Genomic DNA, 13,824 nt, shown 5'->3' on the forward strand with positions numbered 1-13,824 from the left:
CTCTGGGTCCAGTGCCATCAGTACATTGAGTGTTTCTTTAATAAATGTCACAGGTATGCTGTCTGCACGTGGCCCTTAGAAGACACAGAGCCCCATAGATGGCCAGGCAGCATCCTTTATAGAAGGTCGCTGGGGTGCATGTTGGAACCTGTTTCTGTTATCTGCTGCTGAGTAATGAGCAACCTCAACACTAAATGAATGGCTTAAAGCTCAAGCTTTTGTGGGTCAGGCTTTGGAAAGGATTGGGCGGAAGGGTTCATCTCAGCTCCACCTGGCTGGGACTGGGAGATCCATTTCCAGGTTGGCTTCTCCCTCCCACATCTGGTGGGGTGGCACTGCCCCTTGTGGCTCCGTCTGTGTGTGGCATCCTCAGCGGAGCCCAGACTACTCACAGCACCATGATCTCTTACTTAAGGCATAGTGCCAGGCTTCCTGAAAACAGGGAGGGAGGGCTGCTACCTGGGTAAGGACAACACACAGAAGTGACATGCTATCTCCTCTGCTGCATCCTGTTGGAGAAAGCAGCCAGAGGGTCTGCCCATCACATTGCAGGTGAACCCGTGGACTGGATATATCCTGGGGCCATCTTTGGAGAATATACTCTATTACACAGGCCAAAGGAGAAAAATTCTTTCTTCAGTACCAACAATATGTCTGGGTTCTGGGAGTTAGACACTCTCTGAAATAAACTGCAGAGGGACAGTTCAGACATGTGGTCATGAGAACCAGGCATCCTCCCCCAGGGTTTCCCACCTCGGGAGTCCACAGAGGGGCAGGCAGGTCATGGTGGAGACTGTGGGTCTGGCCCCACCTGGGACTTCACAATCCTGCCTCACTGCAGCAGCTGGTTTGGGCTTCCCCGGCCAAGCCCCCTCGGGTCCCATCTGCCATCAGTTCTGGAGGGTGACTGCAGATGTTCCCCAGGAACCTTCTGCTGTGTCTCTGCAGATGGAGGTAGGAGGTATGTGAGCAACAGTCGACTTCTCCTTTTATCTTATGTACTTGTCACGGCTGTGGCCTGGTTATTTTGCCACCTGAAGAGGGAGAAGAGTGTGTGAAATTCCTTCGCCCCTCATGATCAGGTTATCGCTAAGCGTGGTCCGGTGTCTTCATCCTCCTTCATATAAATACTGATAATTGGATAAGTGCCCTGTTAAACCCAAGTGATGCCCGTTTATTGAGGAAGGCAGTCACGTCTTCATTTTATACCGACGTGGACCTGGATAAGGCAGTTGTGTGATGTGAGATTGACTCCCATGGCGCTGACTCAATCCAGAAACTCAACACTTATTTTTCAGCCAGCAGAAGTAGACTATTATTATTTGGTACCAGAAGCATCCGGGAATGTTTCCATATTGAACATTGCTACTTTATGTATTAATTATTGTATAATTACATCAGCATAATATGCATTATGTAGTTAATACATGACATTAATTTAAAATTCCCATTTGAAATGATTTAAAAATGTGCTCTAGTAGTTACATGAAGTCATGATTATTACTTATGCTCTTGACATTAGCAGGAGTTTCAGGAGCTGCTTTTTGGGGTCCCTGGAGTGAACAGATAATCTCTTATGATGCTCTGTGGTCACATGGAATCTGATGTCCTAGCAGGACCAGGAGGATATTGAGATAGTATCTCCTGAAATAGGAAGGCAGGGACCTCGAAGGGATGTCCCAGACCTCGGAGAGCGGCCTTGTCCATAGACACCCAGCACTTAGAGCAGCCATCATTGATTTCTATCATGAACCTTCTTCCTGGGGAACCTGGCCTTGGCCATCATCACCCAGAGCAACGGGGCATGTTCAGGCTTTTTCAGAATCAGATGCATCTATATCTGGTCAGACTCTCAAGCACAAGCTATGGTTTCTGATCAAATGATCACTGTAATTGTGCCTGGGTTTTTGGATGGATCCAGTGGAGATTCTAACTTTTACCCCAAACAACATTATGAAGTAGAATATGGAGCTGTTGAAGATTCCTGGAGGTGAGTGTGTGTGAGTGTGCGTGTGTGTGTGTGTGTTTCTGTCTATTCAAAGTGTTGTACTTTGGGAATGACTCTAATTTGGTGAACGTCAATACATTCGTGCAGTAAGTCACAGACTAACCTGATAGGTTGGGAATAAAGTTTCTCTGATATGGAGAAGAGGATCAAGGGACAGGATACCTACTAAGAAAGGTGAATAGAGAGAAAAAAAATTTTTTTTCAGACACAAGTAAATGAATGAAACAGAAAATAGATACAAGAGTAGAAAAGAACAGGAAATAAGAGGGTGAAGAAGGTAGAAGACATAAAAAAAAGCACATTTCCAGGATGAAACCCAAATCGTGGGCAGAATGTCACTTCTGTGCTTCTTAGCTTTTACTTCTGTGTCCCTGGTGTGGGTTGCTCCGACCAAACGCCTCTTCACCAATTTGAACTGAAGCTGGGTTGTGGATCCCTCTTGTCTCCTGCCCCGAGGGAGTATGAAATAGACTGTCCTCTAAGTTGTGTGGAAACCGAGGAAGAAACATAGCTAGATTTTGGACTTGTAAGAGCAAGTCCCCGCAGCCAGGGCAAGGAGTGGATGGGTGGGTGAGATGAATGTTTTCTGTACATTCAGATGGAAATCATGTGTTTGTGAATTCACCACAAAATCGGAAACAATCCTAGTGTGTGAGCCCTCCCAAGACAAGGCATGTCCAGCCCCAGAGTCCATAGAACATATGACTCCTATGGGAAGGACCGTTGTCCATGGCCAGACCAGAGCAGGCACCTGCATAGGTCTTGACAGAAGCCACAGGTAAGAAAAGCCAGTGGTCTTATCCATTCACCAGGGGTGCGAGCACAGCTGACACTGGCACATCTAGGCCCTAATGTCTGAATGTTGGTGTCCTGACCCAAATTCACAGGTTGGAATTTAACTCTGAAGGGGATGGTGTTGGAGATAGGGTCTGGGGGAGGTGGTGATTGGTCTTGGGAGCTCCACCTTGTGAATGGAGTTATTCTCCTCATAAAAACGTTCCAGGGAGGCTAAGTGTGGCTCTCATCCTGTCCCTTCTGCCATGTGAGGATATGGCAAGAAGACTCCATCTGTGGAACAGGACTCCGCCAGACACTAGATCCACTGACTAGTGGATCTTGAACTTTCCAGCCTCCGGAACTATGAGAAATAAGTCCCTATGCTTTATAAACTGCCCAGCCTCTGACATTTTGCTACAGTATCCCACACAATCTAAGATACAGATTGAATCAATCTGGGTCATGGCTGGATTAAGTACATGTCATTACAAGATCGTGGACTATTTGTCCAGCACGTATTTAGAGAAGGGTTCAGCTCTACAGCAGGGAGGCAGAAGAGGGGCCCTCTGTTGCCCCCTCACTCCCAGCTCTGACTGCAAGGTCCAGAGCACATCACTTTGGTCTCAACCTTGCATGTCCCTTCAAGCTCCACGTTCTCACCCTGCATTCCTCCGTGGACTTGTGTGAGTCCCACACTGGCTGCTGAGAACAGTCCCTGCAAATAAGCATCCTGCGCTTTCCCCAAGGGGAAATGTAGCAGTAGCATTCTCTGTCTCTTCACCTCGGGTGATAATTGGCATCCCTTATGAACTGTGTGAATCAGAGTGAGTTGCTTTAGTCAAGTCCTAACCAGAGAAGCGGGGGGCTCCAGGAAGTGGTGAAACAGGGGCTCTCATGCACATATGCTTAATGACAAGAGCTATCACAGAAGTCTCTTCCAGAAACCCCAGCTTTGCACAAAGATCACTGCAACCGTTCACAGTTCCATCTTCAAGGATGACCGTTCAACAACCATTCCATCTTGGAATGATGCCTCCCGTGTTATTGAACCTTGTAGCCAAAGATTATTGTTTCAACATATTTTATGTAATTTTCCCATTTTTGCTTTTGGAAATCGTCTCCTTGCTTCTAACCCCGGATACACACAGTTCACCATGGTGCACGCATTCTTGTTGCAGGGCTTCTCTTCAATCATTGCGATTCATCTTGAGAAGGCCTTTTCTCTGTGTGCTATTCAGGTTGACATTTGGAACCCACAGACGTAGACACTAACATCAGACGTAGACCCAGGGAGGGATTTTTACATCTGGCAGGGACACACTCCCTGCTGATATCGGACAGTTGCATGAACCATATTCTAGAATCCCAGTGAAGACGGATGGCCAAGGAAGAGGCCAACAGCCAGCTCTGGAGATGGGTCAGTGTGCACTTCTGCCTTAAATCCCTGAACCCTGGTGGCCCCTGCAGGGGACATTTGGTGGTGGTCTGCTTTGGGCCCTTTCGCTTTAGCTTCACAACCCTGAAACAACAATCATGGGTGTCACAAGAGAGAATGGATACCATTAGAGGATCAAAGATCTCCTTTGTTCTCCAGTATTTCCTTCTGGATTTCTGTGGCACCTATTGGTACTAGAAGTTCCTGGGTTTGGCTGCTAAAGGTTTGAGGGACATTACAAGAGGGGGACCCCTGGAAGCCACCATCTGGCCTCCGTCTGTTAGTGGGGAGGTAGTTTTTCCGGAGAAGGTGGTGGTGGTGTGGCGGCCCAGGGGAAGGCAGAGGGCTAGCAGCTGGGAGTAGGGAAGGCAGCGCAGGTCGCCTCAGAACTTGTAGAGAGAGTGCTGTGGTCAGGGCGTGGACAGCCTGTACGTCACTAGTGGAAAACCATGCAGGGGAGAGGTGGGCTACCCAGAAAAGAGGAAGACAGAGGTGGAGAGGAAATCCATCTTGAGCACACGATTCACTTTTTTAAAACTCCACATGGGTACCTTGGTGAGCACAGTGCACTGAAGGATGTGAGTGGGAAGGCTGGAGACACTGGATCTCATTCACCAAGGGACCGTCACATTTCTGCATCACCTGCCCGCAGGGTGGGAATCATCATGTGCTGAATATGAAATGATAAGAAAATGTAAGGAAGTGATATTATTCTTCATAAATGTTCCTAGGGCCAGTTCTATCTGACATGATCGCTTTTGATTCCCAGAGAAGCTGAGATTCTAGTGTTAAATGGTGTGTGTGTGTGTGTGTGTGTGTGTGTGTGTGTGTGCATGTATCTATCAGTGTGTGCACATATGCATATGTAAGCACAGGTATGTGAAGATGGATGGGGGTGTCCCAGGTAACAGCCCATGGCCAATTTGACTTTGGAATACCCTGGAGGAAGGCCCAGGCAGCTGAGCACCCCTGTGAATTCAGCTTCAGTGTGGGCATGGTGTCCAGCAGATGTAAGAATGTCCCTAGTGTCTGGGACAAGGGCAGGGCCTCTGAAGGAGCTCCTCTTATGCTGTGTCTCCTGAAAGCCACAGAGGTTGGAGGAAACCAGGGGAGACTTTGAAACCAGACAATTCCTGCTCTGTGGCCACGAGGCTTTGGCCATTTGTGTGACGTCCTTGAGTTCTAAACTTCTTATCTATCAGAGAGAGATCACAGTATCTCCTTACAGAGCCTCGGGGGGCATCAGATATGACATATCCCATATGCCCACCATGTAGGGGGTACCCCACGGCGGCAAGCCACTCTGACAATGATTCAATGACTAAGAATTTTTCATTAATGTTGAAAATGAATTTGCAAGAGTCATAGGAAAGATCAGCCCTTGACCTTCCTCAACTTTTCCTAAAATCACATCTCATCAGACAAGTAATACCAGCTTATTGTAAATATCCAAACAATAGAAAAGTCAATAAGATCAAAATCCGCTTTTTGGAAAGGCTTCTATTGCATAGCCTTCAAGATATTCCCTCTGGTAGGGAGTGGTGGTGCATACCTGTAATCCCACTGCTGGGGGCGGTGGGGGGATACACACACACACACACACACACATATACCCACTGCGCTGATAAACCTTTATGTGTACTTACATGTGGATCATTTTTGCATGTATTGAATCATATACTGCATAATCTTTTATCATTTTTTTTGAAAATGAAACTTGGTTATTTTATTTTATTTTTGGTACTAGGGATTGAACTCAGGGGCACTTGATCACTGAGCCACATTCCCAGACCTTTCTTGTATTTTATTTAGAGACAGGGTCTCACTGAGTTCCTTAGTGCCTCACCATTGCTGAGGCTGGCTTTGAACTCCTGTCTCAGCCTCCTGAGCTGCTGGGATTACAGGCATGCTCCACTGGTAATTGTTTTTCATATGACTCTGCAACCTCTCAGTATTTAAAGAGCTGAATAATATTCTATAGTATGATAGTGGTGTGCCACATTTTATTTAACTATTTTCCTCTTGCTGGATATTTTTAATGCCTTCCAATTTTTCAACACCACACTCTTTTTTTTTTTTTTTTATTTCGGCATCAGGGATTGAACTCAGGGATGCTTAACCACATCCCCAGCCCTTTTTATTTTTTGAGTCAGGTTCTCACTAAGTTACCTAGAGCCTTGCTAAGTTGCTGAGGCTGGCTTTGAACTCGCAATCCTCCATGTGCCACCATGCCCGGCGACAAAACACTTTCTGCAGCTATTCAAGGCTAGTTACCAGAAATCCTAAATGGTTCAAATGATACGGCCATCTGCAAACCAAATACACAAAGCATTCAAACTCTTGCCACAAGTATTTATGTTCCAATTTAAAATCTGTTCTTTGTCAATCAGTGGTCTTTTATTTGTAACTCATTAATCATGAATGAGATTGACATTGAAAAAGGACATCAGTCATTTGTATTTCTTCTTTCCCCTGGCATTTGTTCATTTAATTGGCTCAGTTTTCTAGACATTATCTTATTTTTATTGATTTCGAGGCATTTAAAAAAAAATCAATACCCATACTTTCTAATCTATTGGTTTTTAAACATAATTTGTTGTTCATTGTACAGATGGTTTCAAAGTTTATACAGTTAAAGTAGTGAGCTGTTCATTTTTGACTTCTGAGTTTCACACTTTCCTTAACACATTTTCCCCAGGTTGTATATAGAAGAAAAAATACTTGGTTGATCTGTCTTTTCTACGTCAAAATCCACTTAATTATCATACCTGTATCATCTGCTTGAACGTCTCTCATAGGCTTCATATCGGTGAAATGCACATTGTACAGAAACTTCTGCCTGGCCACTGTTCTACTTTATTCTTCCTGTGTCTATTTTTGAATATGCTTGCCAAATTCCATTCAAAAACCTTCGGAGCGAGAGCCAAGCAGGCATTAATAATTGAAAGGAATCAAACTGTTGAATCAAACAGATGATCAAACTGGAATGCTGATATGGCTGGGACATGGTTGGGTGTGTCCTTTAAAGACTGTGTGCTGGACCCTTAGTCCCCAGGGTAATGGTGCTGAGCTGGTGGGGCCTTTAGGAGATGACTAGGTCACAGGGCACCACGTTCCAGAGGGACAAGGCGGTTCTCACAGGACTAGGTTAGTTCCTGAAAAAACAGGTTGTTATAAAAGAGACTTCCTGGCCTCTTGATACCTCTCTCACCTTATGGGCTCTTTCACACGCATCCACTGACTCTTGTGCCAGCTCCTGCCCTATCATCATCTGCCATGTTGTGAGGCAGCTAGAGGGCTCTCACCAGAGGTTCTACAGAGGCCCCTCCCACCCCTGCATCTTGTACTTCTAACCTGAAAACTGAGCTAAAATGGCATCTTTTCTTTTTCAAGTACCCACCCTCAGGTATTATGTTACAACAACAAAAAATGGATCAAGACAGATGCTACATAGGGACAAAAAAAGGATGGAACTATGGATACATGCAACCACTTGGCGGAAACTTAAAATAATTATGTTGGGTGAAAGATGTGAGACACAAAGGAGAAAACATTATAAGATGCACTTACACAAACTTCTGGAAGAGGCAAAACTTGTGATAGAACAATCTCCGTAATACATTTCCCATTGTGGCAGCCTCAGAGTGGCATTGGGGACCGTCAGGCAGGTGCATGGGAGAGTCTGGGTGCCGCAGGTGTTCCACACTTGATACTGATTTGTGACACATAAACATACCCATCTATGATCTTAAGAAATGTTCAATTAAGGCTTGTGTATTTAATTGTATGTGAATTTTCCTTTAAAAAGGACTGTGAAAAATATTGACTCGAGCTGATGGTGTTTAGATGGGTTACGCAGGGCCGAAGTCTGCTGTCTGCAACATTTGCCTGCATTAACCAGGACGGTGAATGGTGGATAGAGAGGAGGCTAAGAAGATAGTCGGAGGTAGAACACGTGGGGTCAAAAGTTAGTAACAGTCGAGGTGGCAGATATGTGGGTGTTCACTGTGAAACCTTCCAGCTTTTCTGTGTTTGAAATTTTTATAATAAAGATATTAGGGAAAAATCATGTTGAGATTTTGATTGGATTTATACTCCATTTCTAGATTCTGTTGGAGGAAAATTGACATCTTACAACTTTAAATTCTTCATTAAGATATGTGTTTTATTCTTCCTTGTATTCAGGAATCCTTGCTTGCTTTTAAGTACAGATTTGTTTTTGTTTTTGTTGTTTCTTGGGTACCAGGGATTGAACCCAGGGGCGTTTAACCACTGAGACACACCCCCCCAGACCTTTTTAAATATTTTTTTAAATTTTGCAGTTGTAGGTGTCTTTATTTTATTTGTTAATTTTTTTTTCATGCAGTGCTAAGGATCGAACCCAGCGCCTCACACGTGCTGGGCAAGCTCTCTGCCACAACTACAGCCCCAGACCTTTTTAAATTGTATTTAGAGACAGGTCTCACTAAGTTGTTTAGGGCCTCACTAAGTTACGGGAACTGGCTTTGAACTTGCAATCCTCCTGCCTCAGCCTCCTGAGCTGCTGGGATGACAGGTGTGCACCATCATGCCTGACAAGATGTGTGTTTTTTACTTGTGAGTTCTGCACAATGCTTTTAATATTATGATTTTGTTCGCTTGTGAATGGAATTTTGCCCCATTACATTTTCTAATTTGTTATTTAAATTTACTTTTATTTGTAGATCATTGCTCTGGGCAATTGAATTGAATTCTTATGAGGTGTAATGATTTGTCAAGGATTAGTCTAGATTTCCTAGGAATACAATAATATTTTCTTCAAATAATGACCATATTTCTTTCTTTTTTGGCACCAGGGGTTGAACCCAGGGCTGCTTACCCACTGAGCCACATTCTCAGCCCTTTTATGTTTTATTTGTTTATTTTTTTAAATTTTGAGACAGGGCCTTGCTAAGTTGCGGAGTCTGGCTTGACCTTGCCATCCTCCGTCCCCAGCCTCCAGAGCCCCTGGGATTAGAGGTGTGCACCACCACACCTGGCCTTCCTGTTCTTTCTTGGTACCAGTTTCTCATTCTTTTTCGGATGTCATTGACACAAAGCAGGCCCCTGACCTTGGTGGCTTAGGTGTGAACCTTACGCTCTTTGTTTGCCAAGTGTGTGAATCTAGGCACATCACTTCAGCTCAGTGCGTCTCATTTTTCCTGTCTGTGAAGTGGGGGGTGTGAATAATAGTTACCCCCCCAGAATGCTGTCAAGTCCCAGTGGGATCGAACAGGTATGACGTTAACAGAGGGGGAGGGAGCCCAGGTTGTGTCACCTCCAACAATCTCTAGATAACAAGTGTCACCGGCACGCAGCAGAACAAAACAAACCTGATCCAGCGAACAGAAGCAGTCCCAGAGCCAACCTGCACTTACCTCCCTTACCCTCTTCACGGTGTTTACAGACAGCCCTGGTGTGAACCTCAACCAACGGAAAGATGTCTGCTGGGTGTGGGTGTCTACATCAGGTGGGGTCAGAAATGGGCTTAGAAAATCACCCCAGGTAAGGGCTGGGTGTGAAGCAGAAGGGGACATGGGACAGAGACCTGCTAAGGTCAAGGTTCCAGGCAGGAGTGCAGGTGGCCTCGTGGGACTCCAACAGGTGCATGGTGGGGCGTGGATGAGAACCCTGTAGCCACAGTGTGTCCTGCAGCCTCTTAGATGCCAGGCGACCCCCTGGGGAACATGCACCAGAGCCCTGCTCAGTCCAGGTCCTCTGTTAAGAGCCTCCCCGGCCTGTGGCATAGAGCTGGGGCGTGTCTCAGCCCACTCAGGTTCAGCAGAACACCACAGACAGAGTGACTCCATCAACAGAAACGTGTGGCTCACAGTCACGGAGCCCTGATGTCCGTAACTATTTTCCCTCAAAGATACTAGTGACATTGTCACTCATAGGCTCTGACACCTTAAAAAAGAAATGGCTCTTTTCGATCATCGGGGGCTCATTTAAGAATGGGGGTGGGTGGCTAGCGAACTTGGCATCTGAAATTGATCCTGAAGAGAGAATTAAAAACCGGCCTCACAGGTGTGTGAGAGAGCTCGTTGGGGTGCAGGGAAGTCTGGGTTTCTGTCAGGGTGCTGTGGGGAAGCTGGGGAGGGGGAGATGGCAGTTAGATGCTGCACAGAGAGGCCCACCACACCCTTCACAGACACAGTGGGACACGGGTCCCCCTATAATTAGGAATCCCAGATGCTGCGGTCCTGGCCTTGCCCACCGCAGGCAGAATTTCTGCTCGCCTTCCTTGGAGGGTATTTTAGACCAGGGGTTTTGATTTTATTTTTGTTTAAGGTTCACCTTGGATGGAAACACCAGGGCTGATTGATGGCCCGGGCCACACTGCCGTTTTTATCCCTTCGCCCAAGATGCAGGCCCAGGCTGTGGCTTCAGTCAACGGCAGCAGGACGCCTGAGATGGCTGCGGAACGCCACAGACAGGGCCTGATTTCCGGCAGATGTCCCAGACACCAAGCAGGAGAGCCCACCACAAAAATGGTTGCGTAAAAGAATGTCTGCTTGGGGTGACCTGCCAGCCACAGGACCGCCGCACCCAGCCCTTTCCACGTGGAAAGATCCAGGCAGGTCTGAGTCCAGGCCTGGAGCGCCCCTAGGTCTGGGCTGGCTGGCTCTGTGTCCTGTCCAGCAAGGCCTCTCCTGAGAGTCCTGTCACTCAGCACCCACCCAAGAGCCGCTTCCTGATCTGGTGCCAAGTTTGGTGCTGGGGACAGGAACTTGGGAGAGACAGGGGCATCTAGAGCCACCAGATGCACCAGGGACAGCTTACCATGTGCCCCCACGCTCTGCATTCTTCCAGCAGTTCCTCTGACACATGCTGTCAAGCAGGGGCTGTGACCAGGCGGGTCCCAGGCTGGCAGGCACCAGGCTCGGGACCTGGCGAGGAGCACAGAACAGAAAGCTCTGCTCTCAGGAGCTCACCGTCGAGGGCCAGGGGCCAGGGGGTGGACAGGCTCCAGGAACAAGGAGTCAGTTTGCCACATGGTGCTTGGGTGATGTTGCTGCTCTGCAGAAAAAGCCGGAGACACTGAGGAGAGAGGGAGCAGCTGGCCCGGGCGGGGCTGCGGGTGGCCAGGTCGGGGTGGTGCTGGGAGACGGCTGGGTGGGTGGTCTTTGTGCAGGAGGGGAGGGTGAGGCAGCCAGGCAGTTCTCGGGGGCTTCATGTCCTCCTCGCCCTGAACACAGCACTCATCAGTTGAAGGGCTGAATCCCTACAGATGGGGAAACTGAGGCAGAGGGCTTAGGCCCCACAGAATGGAGGCGGTGGGCTGGGATTTAAGGTATCCCCAGTACTCGTCGCAAGGATACACAGGTGATGGTCACCCCGAAAACAGAGAAAACAGGACCGTGAATGTGCAGACGCATGTGTTTTATGAGTGTAAAGCAAGTGACCCCAGAGGTACAGCAAAGTGTGTGGGGGGGACAATTGGTCACAGCCCCTGCCCCCATCCCTCCTCCTGGCTGCGCCTCTCTTGCTCTGGTCACATTCCTCCTCAAAGCCCCAGTTCAGCTACTTTCTCACCTGTGTGTATCCTGTCCCTGCTCCCCAGGATCTCCTCGGTGCCCCCACACACTTCCTGCTCTGCGCTCAGTCCTCCCTGCTGCTCCAGCCTCATTTCTCTGCTCTCTGGCCCACCTGTTGCTTGACCACCAGCAGAGCCCTTTCCTTGGGCACCAGCTCATTGGCAGGCTCCTCTTTTCTTCCTGGATCTGGCTACATCTGTGAAATGGGCTGCTGTGGTTCTCCCCAGAAAAGCCACAAGGCTGCCATGTTGTAGGAAGGAGCCAGAGGAGAGCAGTTTGGGAGACTGAATAAATGATGGGAGTGCCCAGGAAAGGTCTGGAAGTGACTTGATTGATCGGGTTCCCACAAAGGGGTTAAACAACAGACAGGAGGGACAAGACACTGCCCCTCTCACTTCCACCTGGGAGGTCAGGTGTGTTGCAGAAAACAAATTCTTCCTTCACTGTTTGCCAGCTGTGTGACCTTGGTCAAATCACAGAACCTCTCTGTGCTTCAGGGCTCTGAGGATAATAAAACCTGAGGTGCCTTTACTTTGTTTCCCTGGTAAGTTTAGAATGAGGGTAGAATGCCATCGGAAGATACTGTGAACAGAATCTGTTGAATTCCCAGCTGAGCTGTGTTCCCACCCTGTTGTAGCTCAGTTTGGCCACGTAAGGCCTATGAAAATATTTTTCAATGAATTGAAATACAGAGGGTTCAAAGGAAACCAACCACATATGGTTTGTCTGCAGTCACTTCAGTGTGCCGTGGGAATAGCCGTGAGGGCTACGGGGCAGGTTGTGAGGTGTGTTGATCCTGCTGGTCTGCCGCCCACATTCAAACTGGTCAACACCAGATCAGTCGGAGGTTAACAAGCAGGTTGACTCTTCCCATCTGTGCCCATGTGAACCTCACCCCTTTCTAACCAGAGACTCTTTTTTTTTTTCCTTTTTGCATTGTGAATTGAAGTCAGGGGGACTTGGCCACTGAGCCCCATCCCCAGCCCTATTTTGTATTTTATTTAGAGACAGGGTCTCACTGAGTTGCTGAGTGCCTGGCTTTTGCTGAGGCTGGCTTTGAACTTGCGATCCTCCTATTGGGGAGACCTTTTAGACCCCAGGTGACAAACGTCCGAATTCAGAGCATTGTCTCTCTAAAGGCGTTAATGAAAAGAAGACGAGGTGGATTATTCTACGTGGCCACTAGAATTAATTCAAATGCTCAGGGGTCAAATGAGATAAAAATTTTATATATATGTATATGTATAGATATATGCACATATATACAGATATACATATAATATATGTCATACATAGATACTTATATTCATGTGCACACACACACACACACACACACACACACACACTGAATTATCTGCAGAAAAAAAATTCCTCTAGTTGAAAAGGCAAGTTCATTCTTACTACTAAAGACGAAATGAGCATGCACCCTGCCACTTTCCTATTATGCCAGAGTTCCAAGGAGAGCCAGGCACGTCCTGAGGGGACTTGCTTCTTCCCAGTGTGCTCTGGGGGCTCCAGAGTGCCGAGGATCAGGTCTGGAGGACCTGCTAGTTGGAGCACGGAAACTGAATGTGCTGGAGACTGAGTTCCAGTGCCACAGTGCGGACCACTGAGAACTTCATGGAGTCATCAGGTCCCAGAGCTCTGCCCTGGTGAAAGGTTTAGAGCGGGCTAGTTATGGTGGGAATGGATTTCTGATAACAGGAGGGGTTCACCCCTTTCCTTTCTCTCTCTCCATTTCCCTCCCTCCCTCTCTCTTGCCCTTCCACCTTCTGTCATGTTACAATGCGCACGAAGGCTCTTGCCAGATGCGAGGACCATGCTCTTGGACTTCCTGGCTTCCAGAACCATCGACTAAGTTGACTTCTGTTGTTTATAAAGCACCCAGCCTGTGGTATTCTGTTACAGCAGCAGTAAAGGCTAAGACAGTGGCAAATTCTAGAAACAGATTCTTTCTGGGAAAGGACATTTCCTACATGCAGACTCAAGAAATATCCAAACGTGGAGTTGCAGCATAAAGACACTTGTTGGAGGAGCAGTGACAATCT

Source organism: Spermophilus citellus, assembly GCF_964194105.1.
Source record: "Spermophilus citellus genome assembly, chromosome: 12".
Lineage (NCBI taxonomy): Eukaryota > Metazoa > Chordata > Mammalia > Rodentia > Sciuridae > Spermophilus > Spermophilus citellus.